This window comes from Cherax quadricarinatus, chromosome 1 (genome assembly GCF_038502225.1).
Source record: "Cherax quadricarinatus isolate ZL_2023a chromosome 1, ASM3850222v1, whole genome shotgun sequence".
Classification (NCBI taxonomy): Eukaryota; Metazoa; Arthropoda; class Malacostraca; order Decapoda; family Parastacidae; genus Cherax; species Cherax quadricarinatus.
The window spans coordinates 94,004,569-94,027,956 of NC_091292.1; the positions used below are offsets into that span (position 1 = coordinate 94,004,569).

At 44.9% G+C, this 23,388-nt stretch overlaps 1 protein-coding gene across 5 annotated transcripts in view; it reads left to right on the forward strand.

Moving 5' to 3' along the window:
• The window catches only part of lilli (AF4/FMR2 family member lilliputian), a 470,466-nt gene that overhangs the window by 265,965 nt on the left and 181,113 nt on the right, over positions 1-23,388 (forward strand). For 3 of the 5 annotated variants that reach the window (XM_070084377.1, XM_070084372.1, XM_070084366.1), the window contains exon 2: positions 15,445-15,489. The exons of the other annotated variants lie outside the window; for them this stretch is intronic. The gene's annotated coding sequence lies outside the window, so the exon portion shown is untranslated. The remainder of the gene's footprint in view (positions 1-15,444; positions 15,490-23,388) is intronic. 5 annotated transcript variants of the gene reach the window in all.

Here is a 23,388-nt window from a genome sequence, read left to right on the forward strand (position 1 = left end):
TTAAGAAAATTTGTGAACCAGTGAATGTTGTGTTTTCTGAATGAAGTTGTAAGAGAGGAGTCAATTACTGTGTTAATGGTACTGGAGGTGCTCGCACCCGCGGCTGTTTGAGAATAGTAGCCCAAATTGCAGACTTTTTACAACTCGATAGGATCTCTCTCCTAATTTTTCCGAGCTACACCGTAGTGTACCCAACATTAAACTGACTTTGAATACCACGTGGTCTTACGTGTCTCTTCGTGTGTGTGGGGGGGGGGGGTGTACACACCACAATTTTGTGCGCCTGTACACAATGCACACACAAAAACCTCCTTGACATAGCTGTTTCTAAGGAGTGAGTTTACACCCATAATCCACATTTTGATACAGTGGGGGAAGGGTGAAGTTGTATTCTCATTTCTTGTCTTTCCTTACTAATTCCCTTAAGATACAACAACATAGTTATCTTACAGATTTTCTGGACGGAAGACGTTACGTAGGGTCAGACACAATGGAACACACAGCACTTAGGGGTAATTACACTGTGTCCATGGCACCAATCCGACAGTGACCCAGCTGGTCACCAAGTGAATCAACCAAATAGCAGTTCAGTCTGGAAGGACTCGGTGTGTGGCTGAGTAATACAAAATGAGCTAAATAAGAACGAATGCGTATCGCTGCTGCCTTTTATAAGCTTCCAGACACAATAAAAACACAAATTTAGCCTTAGATGGGCAAATCAAAACAACGGCAAAGAAACGTTGAACTCTGCACAAGTAGCATTTGTGGTGTGAGAATGTTTTCAAACCATGAATATATTGCAAGTGGGAGGAAAAAAAAAACCCGGCAACACTTTAAAAATGACAGCGAGGAAAACAGGAAACAGCTGGCACTGTTACATAGCTACGTAGAGAATAACCAGTAATGGAACAAGTCAGCAGTTCTTAAAGAATGTGAGGTAGTTGAAGTAATGATAAGAGAAATGCAAGAAACTCGGTAAAAGATCAAGAAGTGTTTCCTTCTGAACAAACAAATTGGCTGAACTAGGGGAGAGAGAGAGAGAGAGAGAGAGAGAGCAAGAGAGCACCACAACATTGAATACTAGATGACATAGTAGTGACACAACGGGAGAAGACAATTAAGATGGACAAGAGTTCATACTGAATATTTAGAGCTAGGTGTGACTCCCTGTGCTCTCTCTCCTTTATGCAGTTCCTCATCAGTCTTAGTTGCTTATATTGGACTTGCGCACTCAGGCCAGCAACTAGGACACCTGCTTCAGGATCGGGTACCGAGGGCGGTGACCTCAGGAACCCTCAACAGGTAAGCCACTCTTACTACCACATTGGACAAAGAGCGATCCCAGACAGGTAGTTAACTCACTCTAGTATTAATATTTGAAGAGAAGTATTGAGTGTGGGCACCCTAAACTACGAGCCCTTATTCCTCACTTGTATAACCCGTGAAGTAATGAAGATGAGACTGTCCTTATCTTTCACATGAAAAGTATAGACCTCGTCACAGTCCAGCACCACAGGTATAGACCTCGTCACAGTCCAACACCACAGGTATAGACTTCGTCACAGTCCAACACCACAGGTATAGACCTCGTCACAGTCCAACACCACAGGTATAGACCTCGTCACAGTCCAACACCACAAGTATAGACCTCGTCACAGTCCAGCACCACAGGTATAGACCTCGTCACAGTCCAACACCACAGGTATAGACTTCGTCACAGTCCAACACCACAGGTATAGACCTCGTCACAGTCCAACACCACAAGTATAGACCTCGTCACAGCCCACCACCACAGGTATAGACCTCGTCACAGCCCACCACCACAGGTATAGACCTCGTCACAGCCCAGCACCACAGGTATAGACCTCGTCGCAGCCCAGCACCACAGGTATAGACCTCGTCGCAGCCCAGCACCACAGGTATAGACCTCGTCACAGTCCAACACCACAAGTATAGACCTCGTCACAGCCCAACACCACAGGTATAGACCTCGTCACAGCCCAACACCACGGGTATAGACCTCGTCACAGCCCAACACCACAGGTATAGACCTCGTCACAGCCCAACACCACAGGTATAGACCTCGTCACAGTCCAACACCACAGGTATAGACCTCGTCACAGCCCAACACCACAGGTATAGACCTCGTCACAGCCCAACACCACAGGTATAGACCTCGTCACAGCCCAACACCACAGGTATAGACCTCGTCACAACCCAACACCACAGGTATAGACCTCGTCACAGCTAAACACTACTGGTATAGACCTCGTCACAGTCTATCACCACAGGTATAGACCTCGTCACAGTCCAACACCACAGGTATAGGCCTCGTCACAGTCCAACACCACAGGTATAGGCCTCGTCACAGCCCAACACCACAGGTATAGGCCTCATCACAGTCCAACACCACAGGTATAGACCTCGTCACAGCCAAACACTACTGGTATAGACCTCGTCACAGTCCAACACCACAGGTATAGACCTCGTCACAGTCCAACACCACAGGTATAGGCATCGTCACAGCCCAACACCACAGGTATAGACCTCGTCACAGTCCAACACCACAAGTATAGGCCTCGTCACAGCCCAGCACCACAGGTATAGACCTCGTCACACTCCAACACCACAGGTATAGACCTCGTCACAGTCCAACACCACAAGTATAGACCTCGTCACAACCCAATACCACAGGTATAGACCTCGTCACAGTCCAACACCACAGGTATAGACCTCGTCACAGCCCAACACCACAGGTATAGACATCGTCACAGCCCAACACCACAGGTATAGACCTCGTCACAGCCCAACACCACAGGTATAGACCTCGTCACAACCTAACACCACAGGTATAGACCTCGTCACAACCTAACACCACAGGTATAGACCTCGTCACAGCTAAACACTACTGGTATAGACCTCGTCACAGTCTATCACCACAGGTATAGACCTCGTCACAGTCCAACACCACAGGTATAGGCCTCGTCACAGTCCAACACCACAGGTATAGGCCTCGTCACAGCCCAACACCACAGGTATAGGCCTCATCACAGTCCAACACCACAGGTATAGACCTCGTCACAGCCAAACACTACTGGTATAGACCTCGTCACAGTCCAACACCACAGGTATAGACCTCGTCACAGTCCAACACCACAGGTATAGGCATCGTCACAGCCCAACACCACAGGTATAGACCTCGTCACAGTCCAACACCACAAGTATAGGCCTCGTCACAGCCCAGCACCACAGGTATAGACCTCGTCACACTCCAACACCACAGGTATAGACCTCGTCACAGTCCAACACCACAAGTATAGACCTCGTCACAACCCAACACCACAGGTATAGACCTCGTCACAGCCCAACACCACAGGTATAGACCTCGTCACAGCCCAACACCACAGGTATAGACCTCGTCACAGTCCAACACCACAAGTATAGACCTCGTCACAGCCCAGCACCACAGGTATAGACCTCGTCACAGTCCAACACCACAAGTATAGACCTCGTCACAACCCAACACCACTGGTATAGGCCTCGTCACAGTCCAACACCACAGGTATAGAATTCGTCACAGCCCAACACCACATGTATAGACCTCGTCACAGTCCAACACCACAAGTATAGACCTCGTCACAGTCCAACACCACATGTATAAACCTCGTCACAGCCAAACACCACAGGTATAGACCTCGTCACAACCCAACGCCACAGGTATAGGCCTCGTCACACTCCAACACCACAGGTATAGACCTCGTCACAGTCCAACACCACAAGTATAGACCTCGTCACAACCCAACACCACAGGTATAGACCTCGTCACGGCCCAACACCACAGGTATAGACCTCGTCACAGCCCAACACCACAGGTATAGACCTCGTCACAGTCCAACACCACAAGTTTAGACCTCGTCACAACCCAACACCACAGGTATAGACCTCGTCACAGTCCAGCACCACAGGTATTGACCTCGTCACAGCCCAACACCACGGGTATAGACCTCGTCACAGCCCAACACCACAGGTATAGACCTCGTCACAGTACAACACCACAGGTATAGACCTCGTCACAGTCAAACACCACAGGTATAGACCTCGTCACAGTCCAACACCACAGGTATAGACCTCGTCATAGCCCAGTACCACAAGTCTAGGCCTTGTCACAGTCCAACACCACAGGTATAGACCTCGTCACAGTCCAACACCACAAGTATAGACCTCGTCACAGCCCAGCACCACAGGTATAGACCTCGTCACACTCCAACACCACAGGTATAGACCTCGTCACAGTTCAACACCACAGGTATAGACCTCGTCACAGTTCAACACCACAGGTATAGACCTCGTCACAGTCCAACACCACAAGTATAGACCTCGTCACAGCCCAACACCATAGGTATAGACCTCGTCACAGCCCAACATCACAGGTATAGACCTCGTCACAGTTCAACACCACAAGTATAGACCTCGTCACAGCCCAACACCATAGGTATAGACCTCGTCACAGCCCAACACCACAGGTATAGACCTCGTCACAGTTCAACACCACAGGTATAGACCTTGTCACAGCCCAACATCACAGGTATAGACCTCGTCACAGTTCAACACCACAGGTATAGACCTTGTCACAGTCCAACACCACAGGTATAGACCTCGTCACAGCCCAACACCACAGGTATAGACCTCGTCACAGCCCAACACCACAGGTATAGACCTCGTCACAGCCCAACACCACAGGTATAGACCTCGTCACAGCCCAACATCACAGGTATAGACCTTGTCACAGCCCGACACCACAGGTATAGACCTCGTCACAGCCCAACACCACAGGTATAGACCTCGTCACAGCCCAACACCACAGGTATAGACCTCGTCACAGCCCAACACCACAGGTATAGACCTCGTCACAGCCCAACATCACAGGTATAGACCGTCACAGTCCAACACCACAGGTATAGGTAAATAAATAACAAAAAGGCACAATACCGTGACTGGAACGATACACAAATAACCCGCACATAAAAGTGACTTTGTCAATGGTCCAAGTCGGACCGAAACGTCGTCGTAAGCTTCTCTCTTTTATGTGCTGGGTTATTTGTGTACCACAGGTATAGACCTCATCACAGCCCAACACCACAGGTATAGACCTCGTCACAGCCCAACACCACAGGTATGGACCTCGTCACAGCCCAACACCACAGGTATAGACCTCGTCACAGCCCAACACCACAAGTATAGACCTCGTCACAGTCCAACACCACAGGTATAGACCTTGTCACAGCCCAACACCACAGGTATAGACCTCGTCACAGCCCAACACCACAGGTATAGACCTCGTCACAGCCCAACACCACAGGTATAGACCTCGTCACAGTTCAACACCACAGGTATAGACCTTGTCACAATCCAACACCACAGGTATAGACCTCGTCACAGCCCAACACCACAGGTATAGACCTCGTCACAGCCCAACACCACAGGTATAGACCTCGTCACAGCCCAACACCACAGGTATAGACCTCGTCACAGCCCAACACCATAGGTATAGACCTCGTCACAGCCCAACATCACAGGTATAGACCTCGTCACAGTTCAACACCACAAGTATAGACCTCGTCACAGCCCAACACCATAGGTATAGACCTCGTCACAGCCCAACACCACAGGTATAGACCTCGTCACAGTTCAACACCACAGGTATAGACCTTGTCACAGCCCAACATCACAGGTATAGACCTCGTCACAGTTCAACACCACAGGTATAGACCTTGTCACAGTCCAACACCACAGGTATAGACCTCGTCACAGCCCAACACCACAGGTATAGACCTCGTCACAGCCCAACACCACAGGTATAGACCTCGTCACAGCCCAACACCACAGGTATAGACCTCGTCACAGCCCAACATCACAGGTATAGACCTTGTCACAGCCCGACACCACAGGTATAGACCTCGTCACAGCCCAACACCACAGGTATAGACCTCGTCACAGCCCAACACCACAGGTATAGACCTCGTCACAGCCCAACACCACAGGTATAGACCTCGTCACAGCCCAACATCACAGGTATAGACCGTCACAGTCCAACACCACAGGTATAGGTAAATAAATAACAAAAAGGCACAATACCGTGACTGGAACGATACACAAATAACCCGCACATAAAAGTGACTTTGTCAATGGTCCAAGTCGGACCGAAACGTCGTCGTAAGCTTCTCTCTTTTATGTGCTGGGTTATTTGTGTACCACAGGTATAGACCTCATCACAGCCCAACACCACAGGTATAGACCTCGTCACAGCCCAACACCACAGGTATGGACCTCGTCACAGCCCAACACCACAGGTATAGACCTCGTCACAGCCCAACACCACAAGTATAGACCTCGTCACAGTCCAACACCACAGGTATAGACCTTGTCACAGCCCAACACCACAGGTATAGACCTCGTCACAGCCCAACACCACAGGTATAGACCTCGTCACAGCCCAACACCACAGGTATAGACCTCGTCACAGTTCAACACCACAGGTATAGACCTTGTCACAGTCCAACACCACAGGTATAGACCTCGTCACAGCCCAACACCACAGGTATAGACCTCGTCACAGCCCAACACCACAGGTATAGACCTCGTCACAGCCCAACACCACAGGTATAGACCTCGTCACAGCCCAACATCACAGGTATAGACCTTGTCACAGCCCGACACCACAGGTATAGACCTCGTCACAGCCCAACACCACAGGTATAGACCTCGTCACAGCCCAACACCACAGGTATAGACCTCGTCACAGCCCAACACCACAGGTATAGACCTCGTCACAGCCCAACATCACAGGTATAGACCTTGTCACAGTCCAACACCACAGGTATAGACCTTGTCACAGTCCAACACAGGTATATAGGGAATGTTAACCATGCGTCACGAAGTTATGTGATGAGAGCTGTAAGACACTTTAGCGGAGTTTGGTGAACCATATACTCTTGAACCATTTGAAGGCGACTCAGTTGTTATATTGACAAAGTAGAGGAAGATATGAGGAAGACTGTGGTGATTAACGGAGTGCCAAACACACCAGAGGTAGAAAGTTTACCTCAGGGGAAAGTTGAAGTGGGGCGTAGTGGTGTGGGGGGAAGGTTGGAGTGGTGGGGTATTGGTCAACATGTAGAGCTTATGGGGCGTAGTGGTGTGGGGGGAAGGGTTGGAGTGGCGGGGTTTTGGTCAACATGTACAGCTTATGTAGAGAAGGGCTGTACCAAAATATCGTTATCAATGATATCGGCTAATTTTGATAGGATCGGTATCGGCAAAAAATTTGGTATCGTCCCATCCCCCATCGAGGTAGGGCACTCGAAAGAGAACGAAGGAGTGATTTTGGTGGTGGGTGAGGGAGGGGAGGAGAGGGAGGGTTGGTATACTTGTGATATACCTGTGACCGATTGTGTGGACTTCCTACCTACTTGCCTTTCTTTTGACCAAGCTTCTTTGCTGAGTGCTTCTTCAACTACGCTGTCTCTGTTAGCTTCCCGCTGGCCCACATAGTCATCATAGCCTGGCTGATCTGGCACTTGACGGAAATAGATATCCACTTTCCTCTTGGGAACTTCTAGACGTGTTCCAGCAATATTTCTGATATCTGCTAGTAGCATATTGCAGTCTTGAGCCACTGATGTTATCTTAACGTTGCACTGTGTATATGGCGCCTTGGCTTTTCACTGTTTTATTTTACACTTTCTTCCATACCCCTTGCTCCGGTAAGTTATATTAGTGTGTAGATTTGAGACCTGGCCCTTCAATATCTTCCAGGTGTGTTGTATCAGGGTGTCTCTCTTTCGGCCCAGAGAATACATTTTAAACACTTGGAGGTGTCCTTCGATAGTCGCTTTAACTATACGGGCCGTAACCCATCTCGCTATATTTTCCAGCTGTGATAACTCCTATCTTGAACAGAGTTGTGAGGTAGGTGATGAAGAAGGATGGGTGTGTGAGGAAGTGAGTGAGGGAAGTGGGTAGGTGGGTGGGGGTGAAGAGGAGGAGGAGGGTGAGTGAAGGAGGTTAGGAGGAGGGGTGGGTGAAGGTAAAGGGAACATTAAGGTAGCGGACCAGTAACGGGTTGGTCAGGAGCGGCACCTGTTCTTGTGTTGGTGCGTCAGCTTGCTTCATACTGGTGTACTTGGTGATGTGTGTCAGGGTCTTCCTTCTGGACCCTCAGTCATTCCTACACCCCGCACTCCTGCACCAGACCACACTACTGTCACACTCCTGCACCAGACCACACTACTGTCACACTCCTGCACCAGACCACACTACTGTCACACTCCTGCACCAGACCACACTACTGTCACACTCCTGCACCAGACCACACTACTGTCACACTCCTGCACCAAACCACACTACTGTCACACTCCTTCACCAGACCACACTACTGTCACACTCCCGCACCAAACCACACTACTGTCACACTCCTTCACCAGACCACACTACTGTCACACTCCTGCACCAGACCACACTACTGTCACACTCCTGCACCAGACCACACTACTGTCACACTCCTGCACCAAACCACACTACTGTCACACTCCTTCACCAGACCACACTACTGTCACACTCCTGCACCAGACCACACTACTGTCACACTCCTGACCACACTACCAAACCAGACCACTACTGTCACACTCCTGCACCAGACCACACTACTGTCACACTCCTGCACCAGACCACACTACTGTCACACTCCTGCACCAGACCACACTACTGTCACACTCCTGCACCAGACCACACTACTGTCACACTCCTGCACCAAACCACACTACTGTCACACTCCTTCACCAGACCACACTACTGTCGCACTCCTGCAGCAGACCACACTACTGTCACGCTACTGTCACACTCCTGCACCAGACCACACTACTGTCACACTCCTTCACCAGACCACACTACTGTCACACTCATGCACCAGACCACACTACTGTCGCACTCCTGCACCAGACCACACTACTGTCACACTCCCGCACCAGACCACACTACTGTCACACTCATGCACCAGACCACACTACTGTCGCACTCCTGCACCAGACCACACTACTGTCGCACTCCTGCACCAGACCACACTACTGTCACACTCCCGCACCAGACCACACTACTGTCACACTCCTGCACCAGACCACACTACTGTCACACTCCTGCACCAGACCACACCACTGATTACCTGGAGGTTATTCCGGGGATCAACGCCCCCGAGGCCCGGTCCATGACCAGGCCTCCCGATGGATCAGGGCCTGATCAACTAGGCTGTTACTGCTGGCCGTACGCAGTCCAACGTACGAGCCACAGCCCGGCTGATCCGGCACTGACTTTAGGTATCTGTCCAGCTCTCTCTTGAAGGCAGCCAGACCACACTCCTACACCAGACCACACCACTGTCACACTCCTACACCAGACCACACCACTGTCACACTCCTACACCAGACCACACCACTGTCACACTCCTGCACCAGACCACACTGTCACATTCCTACACCATTCCACACTACTGTCATACTCCTACACCAGATTACACTACGACACCAGACAACACCCATTTGCTGTTCCTGTTTTGTTGCAGTCAGGAAAAACCACCTGCCATATGATGACCAGTTAAGTGGTACCGTTGTTCAGTGGTGGGCCACGGTGAAGCAGCCTCTGGCCTGGTGGTCGGACTCACTGGTGTGACGGCTACTTGTTTGCTTCACACTCATAATAAGCTACTATATTTTTTTATTAACACATCGGCCGTTTCCCACCAAGGTAGGGTGTCCCGAAAAAGAAAAACTTCCATCATTCACTCCATCTCTGTCTTTGCAGAGGCGCGCTTACACTACAGTTATAAGGCTACAACATTAACACCTCTCCTTCAGAGTGCAGGCAGTGTACTTCCTATCTTCAGGACTCAGATCCGGCCTGCCGGTTTCCTTGAATCTCTTCATAAATGTTACCTTGCTCACACTCCAACAGCACGTCAAGTCCTAAAAACCATTTGTCTCCATTTACTCCTATCTGACACGCTCACGCATATTTGTTGGAAATCCAAGCCCCTCGCACACAGAACCTCCTTTACCCCCTCCCTCCAACCTATCCTAAGCCGACCACTACCCCGCCTTCCCTCCACTACAGATTTATACACTCTCGAACTCGTCATTCTGTTTTGTTCCATCCTCTCTACACTTCAGAAACCCCTCCTAATTTCCGCACCTCATCCTAATTTCCAAACTACTAATTCATTGCATAATATTCACATCACACGTTGCCTTCAGACACGACATCTCGATTGCCTCCAGTCTCCTCCTCGCTGCAACATTCACCGCCCATGCTTCACACCCATATAAGAGTGTTGGTATAACTATACTCTCATACATTCCCGTCTTTGCTTCCATGGACAAAGTTCTTTGTCTCCACATACTCCTCAGTGCGCCACTCACTTTTTTCCCCTCGTCAATTCTGTGATTCACTTCATCTTTCATAGACTCATCTGCTGACACGTCCACTCCTAAATATCTGAATACATAATGTAGTAACCAAGAAATGTAAAGAAAGGAAGAATAAGAGCGATTGTGTCATTACAGGAGCACAGTCGAATTCTCTTTTCCAATATACCAAAAATAAGTTTGGGAGCAGAGTAGGCCTTGGAAATAAAGTTTGTTAATTTACTATTAGTAAAAAAGAAATTAAAATCATTAAACTATTTCAAATTAGCTTCTATTTAAGTAATCCCATTTACAAACCAGGAGCTGTTATCCTACTTTATTTAATTTTAAATCCAAATCGCTATCTGAGGTATTCTTCCACCCCCCCAGGATGCCATCCACAACAGTCTGTTAGCACCCTCAAACTTATTTACTGCTAGATGAACAGAGGCAGCAGTTGTAAGGAAATTTGCACATTCCTTTCGACCATGCCTGAGATCGAACCTGGATCCTTTTAGCTGTAAGGTCGACGCTCTACAGGTGACATAACACACGTACAATCGATAAGCTTGAAACCCCGGTAAAAAATCTCCCACTAAGTACTAGAGAAGAATTAGAGACAATCCCGAGTAGGCAATGAAGAGCAACCAAGAATTAGCCAAAATTTATTAATATTTTAGTTTATAAACATGTAGCTTTATATGTTTCGCGAGGTTGATGGCGAAAGTTGCAGCATTGATGGATGTAAAGGCCTGTAGACGTCTGCTAGTCAACAGGTAAGTTTGACTTGAAGTAAGACTGCAGGGAGAACCCTCGAAACCTGTCACAGGTATGGAGGAGAAATACCAAATTATAGTAGATTCTTCTAAGTGTTGCATCTCCAGGTTTTGTTCTGGGATCTTCAGTGTTCATTATAACCACACTGACTTTCATACTGCAGTAATGTCAATATATTTGTAAACGATACTATGCAGGGTACATCATAAATTTAGTGGGAAATTAGGGAATTACTGGAGGACTGACACAGAATTTAAGATGACACACTCAATTGACAAATATGTATAGTTCATTGTCAATCATTGTCAGGTTTTAACTTTAGTTGACAGGAAGTGGCACAATAAATCAGTTTAATTATGTTCACCTTGGTGAATCTGATGGCTAGAGGGATCTGAGTGAATTACTGTTACATAATCTTTCCAGTACTGGTATGTGCTGGTATTGTTACCATGCACCCGACTTCTGGCCTCGTCACTTTAACTTCAGTCTCAGGCAATATTATTAGTCCCTAAGGTTTTAGAACATTATGAACTCAGAGGTCATGTTTTAACATAAAGCCCAAACTTGACGGCAGACACTAAACAACTCATAAATAATAATAATAATAATAATAATAACAATAATAATAACAATACTTCATCATCTCCAGCTGTCAACTTAGAGGTGCCTCAGAGCCGCGCTCGAAGCTGTCTATTGTTTCCCGTACTGTATCTTAAGAAAATGTTCAGAACGCTGGACAGTCTTTTAAAAAATGTCTTAGTGTGTACCTCAGACATTATTACGATTTGCTTCTCTCTGGTTTATCCTTACCTCAGCGTATATGTGCAAGGGGATCTACAACAGGGAATTACCTAAAGTTCCTTGTAACTCGACAAATATCTGTAAGAATCACTCAATCAGGTTCCAAGTAATACACCCTCACTTTACAAATGTTTATATTTACCCAATATACAAAACATCTACACACACACACACACACACACACACACACACACACACACATATATATATATATATATATATATATATATATATATATATATATATATATATATATATATATATATATATATATATATATATATATATGCAGGCATTCTTAATGCAAGACAAACCACGAGGGGTGGAAATCTTTAGCTCGATTACTTTCGCACTTCTCAGTGCGTCATCAGGAGCTGTGCAGTGTTGCAATGGCAGCAACAGGAGAAATAGAGTAAGTTGTTTGCGAGTATGGTAGCGCGGTGACACCAGCCAATACTGACTGAGGAAGAGAGGCCCAGCGGAATGCCAACCACACACCGGTCCTCCCATTTAGGTATGGGTGCACATGGGTGATCATCCTAGGATAGCCAAAAAGAGAGGCAGTGACCTGTTGGTCCTAACCCGTCTAGGTACAGTGGTACAAGGTTCACATAGTTGATTGCAACTAGTTTAGTGGTTTACTGAATTAGGTTTTTAGTAATATTATGATGATAATAATGATAGTAGATGATAGTGAATAATAATGAGAGTAATGATGTTAAAAGGGGAAAAAATCAAGAATTGCCTAGTTATTATAAGAAAGAAAAGCCTGAATAGGAGAATTCACACAGGCATATTAACTGACACTGAGAGTATTTCCTGAATATTCTAGAACGTTCTGCGACACCGGTTGACAAAATGAGGAATTTATTCCTTTTATTTCATTAGTTAGAAAGTTGTTCACATTAGCTGCATTATGTATGTAAAAGATGCACTATTGTAATGTAACTTCTTACGTCACATGACCTGTTCCCAGCAGTTAGAAGGTTAGGGCTGGCTATTAATTATCTCTTAGTTATTTTACCTCAAGCTATCTGCAAATTGTGAGACCTACTCCACCCGACCCCATATGGGGTGGGGTGTAGGGGGGACCAGTGTGTAGTTGGCATTCCGTTGGGCCTCTCCCTCAGTCATATATTGGCTGGTGCCACTGCACTACCATACCCTGAAAAAACTTCCCCCATTTCTCCTGTTGTTGCCCTTGCAACATTGCACAGCTCCTGATGACGCACTGAGAAGTGTGAAAGTACTTGAGTTAAAGATCTCCAACCCTCGTGGCTTGTTGCATATGTGTGTGTGTGTGTGTGTGTGTGTGTGTGTGTGTGTGTGTGTGTGTGTGTGTGTGTGTGTATGTTTGTTTGTCTCTTTGTTTTTATATATATATATATATATATATATATATATATATATATATATATATATATATATATGTCGTGCCGAATATGTAAAACTGGTCAATTAGCAAGAACTCATTTAAAATTAAGTCCTTTCTAAAATTTTCTCTTATACGTTTAAATATATATTTTTTTTATTAATGTTGAACTAAAAATTTATAATTTTGCACCAAAAGGAACTTAGAAAACTTACCTAACCTTATTATAACAAGAACAATTTATTTTAGCCTAACCCAACTAAATATATTTTAAATTTGTTTACAATAATTTAATACTAAACAAACACAGTGAAATATATTTTTTTCGTTAGGTTCAGAATGATTTTGGCGAAATTATTGCATACACAAATTTTCACTTGTCCTATATGGCAAGATGAACGTTGTTATTTAAGCCAAGATCGCAAGTTCTGCCTATTCGGCACGACATATATATATATATATATATATATATACACACACACACACACACACACACACACACACACACACACATGGTACAAATATAAACGCAGTCGTAAAGCTCTTCTCAAGGGCTTTGTCAGAATATATAAGCAGAACACGACGATAACTACATTTTTGATATCGCAGGTGTTTGAGTCAGCTTGGGTAGAACCTCCATGCAAATGAAGGCTCAATATGGAAGTCTCCACCAGAAGACACTATAGGCTCTGTATCTTCCAGTCGCTTCAGAGATGGTCTTAAAAACCTGAACCTGATACACATTTTCGTAGATCGAATACAGATGTCAGATATAGGAGATGCAGCCTGCATATATAGTTCAGTCAGCATCCATAGTCATGCACCTCGTGTCGTCGCAACATTTCTAAACCCCATGACTTTATAAAGAAAAATTGTCCATACCGTCTTGTATTCCTTTTATATTAACGTTGTTTTAATCTATAGATTTAGGTTACTACTACAACTGCTATTGCTACTACTACTCTCGGAGCTTGGCCCAAGGCCGGGCTCCGGGAGTAGGAAAACTCTGGAAACTCATCAAAGGTATATCGTTTAGTTTCTGGAAATCCATCATAAGGTGCGGACTGCATGCTGGAGCCGCGTACCGTACCCAACATGGACATCTTGTATATAATGTCCTTAATAAATCCGTGTGTATATACGTAGGTAGGTGGGTACCTTGCGTAGTGTGGCCACTAGACAATCGGGCGTGGTGGCACTATAGCTTTAAAAGGTTACACACGGCGTGTTGCTCTCTGGGGGAATGCTGCGCCGCCGCCGCCGCCGTCGTCGCCACCACCACCACCACCACCGCCGCCACCGCAGTCCTTCCCTGCCATGCTACTACCACTGTCGTTGAGGCCTCCACCGCCGCTGACACCGCCAACACAGTCCACACACTGTTGCCGCCACCGTTTATATTTACCTCTCTTACTGCTGCTCTTTTTATTAGTACCACCTTCACTAATGTTGCTGATCCTTGTTATTGTTACTGCTGCTGCTGGTGTTGCTGCTGTTGTTGATGTTGATGCTACGACTGTTGATGCTATTGCTGCTGGCATTGCTATTGTTGTTGTTGATGTTCCTGCTATGACTGTTGTTGCTGCTGTTGCTTCATTAGTTTGTCCGTAAAGTCGACACTTATATTGCATAACCTTTGAGTTGGGTGGAAATACTGACAGACTTTTTTGAGGATGGGGGGGGGATGAAATGCGATATAACACAAGAAACTTGAGTGGTATCAAATTTTATGTCACTAAGGCTGGTTAGGCATAAATAAACTTAACGTTTATGTACTCGTATAAAACGCTTTTAACAGTTGAGTAATTAGTAGTATTAAACCCTTAACTTTTTTTTTTTGGTGTGAGGACTAACTTGAGCCACAAGTGTCATGTAGTGCCTGGGTATATACCTCTGATATACCTTTGATGAGTTTCTAGAGTTTTCCCACTTTCTCATCTTGAGCCAGGCTTGTCTGGCACATTTGCAGTACACGTGATACACACTTCTTTATCTAGAGAAGATCATTTCACCTGTGGCTAATTCCTGTTTGTTTAATTACAGGTAAGGCGTGGCAGGTGTGTGGTGTGTGCTGTAGTTGAGTGACAGGTGAGTACTGTGATCTAACGCTTGAGTGTGTGAAGAACATGAGTGTGTTAAAGAATGCTTGAGCAACAGTTTACTAGGTGTGTGTGTGTGTTACTCAAAACATTGTAAATTTGCTGGAGGGAGCTGTATTCCCTCATACACAAAATAACATAACTAAAGCACAAATTCATTCCGTACATACTAGCAAAAAAAAAAAAAGACTACCGTATTTATACGTAAAGACAACTGAAGCAGTCCCTTCCAACACCCCAGAACAAAAAAATGTAAATATAAGCGCTTTTGAGATACCTCTAGCAATGACATCAAGTAGATGTATCGTCTGACACTTGATATTTAGTGTAGTCATCGAGAGAAGAAAGAAAAGAAGAAAAACCAAGATAGTTGGTGGTGAGTGTATGAGAGAGCACGTGTAGTGATGATAGTGGAAGGAGGGCGGACTTGTGTAAACATCAGGTCTGGCGCTGAGCTGGTAGCATGGAAGCTTGTGTGTGTGTGGGGGGGGGGGGGCGGTGGTGGCGCCGCTCGTGGCGGTGATCGTGGCTGTGGTGGTGCAAGTGGAGGTGGTTATTGTGGTGGTGATGAGGGTGCTTGTATTGGTGGTGTGGTTGAGGGGTAGGGGAGAGAGGCCAGCTCATTTAAACACCTGCTTAGTTGTTGGGTTGGCCAGCATCTGGGCAACAACAACAATCACGTCTTCCCTCGTGTGCTACTTTAAACTTACTTCCTGGAATGGCTGCCTGTGTGGCTGCCTTGACGGATGTGTGGGTGACTTGATGGATGTGTGGTTAACTTGATGGGTGTGTGGCTAAATTGATGTATGTGTGGCTAATTTAATGGATGTGTGGCTGGCTTGACGTATGTGTGGGTAATTTGATGGATGTGTAGCTAACTTGATGGATGTGTGGCTAACTTGATGGATGTGTGGCTAACTTGATGGATGTGTGGCTAACTTGATGGATGTGTGGCTAACTTGATGGATGTGTGGCTAACTTCATGGGTGTGTAATTGGCTTGATGAATGTGTAGGCTGGTTTCTTGGGTGGACAGAGAATTAGATGTATGACTTAATAAATAATGTGAAAGATAAGTGATGAGGGGTGCGGGGGAAGGGAATACGTAGTTCACTCCTCCCACCCTTTACCCCTCACTCTTCTCGCACGACTCTTCTTCCTTCTTCCCCTCACCCTTTACCCCTCACTCTTCTCGCACGACTCTTCTTCCTTCTTCCCCTCACTCTTCCCTTATTCTTCTCTTCCCCTTTCCCTTCCCTTTATTTTTTTTCCACCTTTACTCCCCCTCTCCTTATTTCTTAACTTTTTTTTTTTTGTTTACTTCACTCTTATCCTCTACAATTGGAGACGGCGAATTGATGAATTAAGAAAACAGAGACAGAGACAGCGAAGTTAAAGGAGGACAGTGAAGGAGGTTGTAAGAGGAGAGGGATAGTTGTAAGAGATGATTGTTGTAAGAGGAGAGGTTAGTTGTAAGATGAGAGGATAGCTGTAAGAAGAGAGGTTGTAAGAAGAAAAAGTAGTTGCAAGAGGAGAGGCTAGTTGTAAGAGACAGTGAAGGAGCAGGATTGAGCAGGGAGGGAAAAGAGAAGGGAGGGTTTCTAAATATATATTATACAAATAGTCGTAGTGCTAGAAACAAGATAGACAAGTTGAGATTAGTTGCAAGTGCGGGTAAAACTGACGTATTTGCTGTAACTTAGAAGTGGTTTGACATGAAGGATGGGAACATGCCTGCTGAATGTCACGTTCAAGGTTTCAAGTTATTCCACGTTGATAAAAGGGACGGGAAGGGGGGCGGGTTGGCAATATATGTCGGAGAACACTGAAATTGCTGCATAAATGTGGGTATTAAAACTGAAAGAACACACTAGTCTGGGCAGAATTTTCGGAAGGGCATGAAAAATTTATTTTAGGCGTGATTTACCGTCCCCCAAACTTGGATAGGGACCAGTGGAGACTACTTTGAGAGGAAATTGTTAAGGCCACAAGGCACGATAACGTAGCAATTCTAGGAGACTAACCTTAGTCAAATAGATTGGAATTCATTGACTGGGAATCTTGAGTCAAATGACTTCCTGGAGGTAGTTAGACTTTTTCTGGAGCAGTTTTTGACAGTACCAACGAGGGGAAATAACATGCTTGACTTGGTTCTGGTTAACAAGGACACACTTATTAATAATCTAGAGATTACAGAGGAACTTGGTGTAAGCGACTACAAATCAGTTACCTTTAGTATCGATTGGAAATAGGATAGGAATAATTTAGTAACAGTCCCAAATTGTCGCTTAGCAGATTACAATGGACTTAGAGAACACCTGTCATCGGAACATTTATTCTGTTTAGAGAAATAAGACCGAATAGACATGATCCGAAATGGATGAACATTAGGCACAAACATCTTTTAGGGCAGAAGAAAGGAATTTATAGGCGTATCAAAAGAGGTGATGGCCATCTCGTGGATCATTATACACACATTAAGAGGGAGCTTAAGAAAGGGATAAGAAAAGCTGAACAGGACTATGAAATAAAGGTGGGAAATGATTTTCAAACTAACCCGAAAGCTTTTTCCAGGTATTTAGAATAAAGATTAGAGAAAAGATAGGTCCTCTTAAAATAAGTGGGAAGCTTACTGACAAGGAGAATGAAATGTGCTCGATTTTTAATAATTATTTCCTCCCGGTTTTCACACAAAACACTAATAATATCTCAGTAATTAATTTTTATAGTGGGCCTGAAGAAAATAAATTATGTAATATCACAGTCCTAGGGATATGGTAATAAAACTTAGACCGATTAAAGTAAAATAAATCCCCGGGCTCTGATGGACTTTTTTCAAGAGTTCTTAAGGAGTGCAAAATGCAACTTTGTGAACCATTAACTAACATTTTTATTATATCTCTTCAAACAGGTGTAGTGTCTGATATGTAGAAGATAACTAATGTAATTTCTATTTTTAATGCAAGGGACAAGTCGTTACCGTCAAATTACCGCCCAGTAAACCTGACCTCAATTGTAGGCAGATTACTGGAGTCTCTTATAGCTGATACTATAAGACGCTCTCTTGATAAGGATAATTTGATCTTTGATACTCAGCATGGATTCACGAGGGGCCGTTCATGCCTAACTAACTTACTAACTTTCTTCAGTAAAGCTTTTGAGGCTGTTGATCACGATAAAGAATTTGATATTATTTATTTGGATTTTAGTAAAGCCTTTGATAGAGTACCACACACAAGACTAAAGAAAGAGGCAGTTCACGGTATTTGGGGAAAAGTGCTGTCGTGGATCGAGTCATGGCTCACCAACAAGAACCAAAGAGTGTGCATAAATGGGGTAAAATCGGAATGGGGATCTGTAACAAGTGGCGTTCTACAGGGATCAGTTTTAGGCCCATTGTTGTCCATAATATTCATTAATGACCTTGACGAGATAATTTAGACAAACTCATGTCGTGGACAGAAAAGTGGTAGATGCAGTTCAGTGTAGATAAATGCAAAGTTCTGAAGCTCGGGAATGTCGATAAACCTTATTTTAATAAATTAAATATTGTAGAACTTGGCCATACATAATGCGAAAAAGACTTGGGGTTATGGTAAGAAGCAACCTGAAACCAAGAGAGCAATGCCTAAGTGTAAGTAATAAGGCAAACAGATTACCGATATTTATATCAGGAAGTATTAGCAACAGAAGTCCAGAGGTTGTACTACAGCTCTACATATCATTAGTAAGTCCTCACTTAGATTATACAGCTCAGTTCTGGTCTCCATATTACAGAATGAATATAAATTCGTAATAAAACATTCAGCGATGGATAACAAAATTAATATATAACATAAGAGATCTTCCTTGTGAAGAAAGATTGAAATCCCTTAAATTGCATTATCTTGTAACAGGAAGAATGAGGGCAGACATGATTTAAGTGTTTAAGTGGAAGATGGGTATTAACAAAGGAGAAGAAATATGTAAAGTATGTAAATGAGGCATGTGCAATACTAGGATATTTATTGCTGAGATGTTTCGATCCTTGGAGCTTAAGCAGTCCACTAGTGAGAGAGGATTGATGAAGATCCCCAGAACAGTACTTCTCTCAATAAATATTCTAGGTGGTAGTCAGTCCCTCAGTCTTGATTCTAGGCTGAGGGACTGATTACCCCAGACGCCTCCTCTCCTTACACCGTTCTTCTTTGTATTGAACTGATGAAGCCACTGTGTGGCGAAACGTTTCCTCAATAAAGATTCCAATATGTTGCATAAGTGTCTCATTCTTCAAGTGATGATCAGTCCCTAAGCCTAAAATAGTCACGCCGCCATATCTTATATACTAGGGGTGAATTATGGTACAGCAGCTGGAGTTGACGCTACAGTGAGCGTGGCCCACTAGTGAAAATAAGTTATGTTAATCAGTTGGTTGTTTAGCAGTGGAGTTGCAGAAAAATCTTCCTGTACGAGGATACCACGTGTTGTTGACAGATAAGTATCATCAATGTAGTCGTGATGATAATGCTGTGTTTCGCGCGCATCGCTGTGGAAGGACAAGTGCCTGCGCCGTCTGTAGTTAGCACAAACACTTGGGCTGGGCTGCATGCGGCCAGCCCCGACAGCTTGCTTAATCGGACCATTAACCAGAAGGGTTGGTCTGGGTCTAGGCCGCGGGGACAGTGACTCCTGAATCATCTTCAGGTAATCTATGGGTTATATTTCAGTTTATTTCATTGACAAGGAGTCAGGTTATGGAGACTAGTTCTGGTCTCCATATTATAGAATGGACATAACTGCGCAATAAAACATGCAACGAGTAAGAAAGTTAATGTCTTGTATCAGAAACATTTCTTACGAAAATGGGTCAAGAACACTGCATTTACATACTCTGGAAATACTTAGAATCAAGGATGTTGTGGGGTACGATTGATGTGTACAAATGGAAAACATTCATTAAGAAGGCAAATGACAGCCGTCGGTTTGTGGACATTGATCATTTCCAATACATATTTGAAATGATCAAGATCCAAGGACCGAAACATTTTCCACGAAGGGGATGAATAAGACACGTGCAACAGTTGGGTATCTTTAATGTAACACATGTTGCACATGTGTGTGCAATGGGTGGGTGAAATGCTTTAATATTCTTATGGTCTTATGAAGGTAGGTATACCAGGAGGGTGTTCCGGAGGTGAGCGCTCCAGCGGCCGGTTATGATCAGGCATCTTCACTGACAGTATAGATTGAAGGATGCAAGTGTTATGCCCTTTTGCCTTGCCAACCTTGTGTTATATTTAGACTGTTTTCACATTTCCCTTCTAAATCTAAATTCATATATTGTTTAGAGTTATATCTTACCTGGAGTTTACCTGGAGAGAGTTCCGGGGGTCAACGCTCCCGCGGCCCGGTCCACGACCAGGCCTCCAGGTGGATCAGAGCCTGATCAACCAGGCTGTTACTGCTGGCTGCACGCAAACCAACGTACGAGCCACAGCCCGGCTGGTCAGGAACCGACTTTAGGTGCTTGTCCAGTGCCAGCTTGAAGACTGCCAGGGGTCTGTTGGTAATCCCCCTTATGTATGCTGGGAGGCAGTTGAACAGTCTCGGGCCCCTGACACTTATTGTATGGTCTCTTAACGTGCTAGTGACACCCCTGCTTTTCATTGGGGGGATGTTGCATCGTCTGCTTTCGTAGTGAGTGATTTTCGTGTGCAAGTTCGGTACTAGTCCCTCTAGGATTTTCCAGGTGTATATAATCATGTATCTCTCCCGCCTGCGTTCCAGGGAATACAGGTTCAGGAACCTCAAGCGCTCCCAGTAATTGAGGTGTTTTATCTCCGTTATGCGCGCCGTGAAGGTTCTCTGTACATTTTCTAGGTCAGCAATTTCACCTGCCTTGAAAGGTGCTGTTAATGTGCAGCAATATTCCAGCCTAGATAGAACAAGTGACCTGAAGAGTGTCATCATGGGCTTGGCCTCCCTAGTTTTGAAGGTTCTCATTATCCATCCTGTCATTTTTCTAGCAGATGCGATTGATACAATGTTATGGTCCTTGAAGGTGAGATCCTCCGACATGATCACTCCCAGGTCTTTGACGTTGGCGTTTCGCTCTATTTTGTGGCCAGAATTTGTTTTGTACTCTGATGAAGATTTAATTTCCTCGTGTTTACCATATCTGAGTAATTGAAATTTCTCATCGTTGAACTTCATATTGTTTTCTGCAGCCCACTGAAAGATTTGGTTGATGTCCGCCTGGAGCCTTGCAGTATCTGCAATGGAAGACACTGTCATGCAGATTCGGGTGTCATCTGCAAAGGAAGACACGGTGCTGTGGCTGACATCCTTGTCTATGTCAGATATGAGGATGAGGAACAAGATGGGAGCGAGTACTGTGCCTTGTGGAACAGAGCTTATCACCGTAGCTGCCTCGGACTTTACTCTGTTGACTACTACTCTCTGTGTTCTGTTAGTGAGGAAATTATAGATCCATCGACCGACTTTTCCTGTTATTCCTTTAGCACGCATTTTGTGCGCTATTACGCCATGGTCACACTTGTCGAAGGCTTTTGCGAAGTCTGTATATATTATATCTGCATTCTTTTTGTCTTCTAGTGCATCTAGGACCTTGTCGTAGTGATCCAATAGTTGAGACAGACAGGAGCGACCTGTTCTAAACCCATGTTGCCCTGGGTTGTGTAACTGATGGGTTTCTAGATGGGTGGTGATCTTGCTTCTTAGGACCCTTTCAAAGATTTTTATGATACGGGATGTTAGTGCTATCGGTCTGTAGTTCTTTGCTGTTGCTTTACTGCCCCCTTTGTGGAGTGGGGCTATGTCTGTTGTTTTTAGTAACTGTGGGACGACCCCCGTGTCCATGCTCCCTCTCCATAGGATGGTAAAGGCTCGTGATAGGGGCTTCTTGCAGTTCTTGATGAACACGGAGTTCCAGGAGTCTGGCCCTGGGGCAGAGTGCATGGGCATGTCATTTATCGCCTGTTCGAAGTCATTTGGCGTCAGGATAACATCGGATAGGCTTGTGTTAACCAAATTCTGTGGCTCTCCCATAAAAAATTCATTTTGATCTTCGACTCTGTCTGGTTAGCGGCTTGCTAAAAACTGAGTCATATTGGGACTTGAGTAGCTCACTCATTTCCTTGCTGTCATCTGTGTAGGACAGGATGCGACCCACACCAGTCGACTAACACCCAGGTACCCATTTTACTGATGGGGAACATAGACAACAGGTGGAAAGAAACACGTCCAATGTTTCTACTCTGGCTGGGAATCGAACCCAGGCCCTCATCGTGTGAAGCGAGAGCGTTAACCACCAGGCCACCAGAGGGTGAATACGCATAAATTCTAGCGGCTTCAAATCGAGCAGGAGAAAGCTGGTAGGCCCACGTGTGAGAGAATGGGTCTGTGTGGTCAGTGTGCACCACAAAAAAAATCCTGCAGCACGCAGTGCACGAGAAAAAAGAAACTGACCGTTTTTTTTTTGAGGTGTATTTTCGTATAGTATTTATCGTTTTATTCTCGTTTTCATGGTCTCACGTGATAAAATGGAAAACATATAACAGAAATAGAGATGATTTTGATTAGTTTCACGATGAAAACGACCATAAAATTGAGCTCAAAGTAGCTGAAATGTTCAATTTTTACCAATGTTCAGGAGTAAGCAAATCGCACCACACGTCCAATACACGTCAACTGGGGAGTCTAATATTCTTTCACTAGTGCACTGATATTATTTATACCATTTTTACAATAATGCAGTAGTCTGCATAACAGTAAATTTTGTATTTTTTGTATGAATAAAAAATCAAATTGGAATGCAATAGTAATATAAGAGGGGCCTAGAGAAGTGACTAATGAACAGAGGATATGTTATTTTAGTGCCAACAATGTCT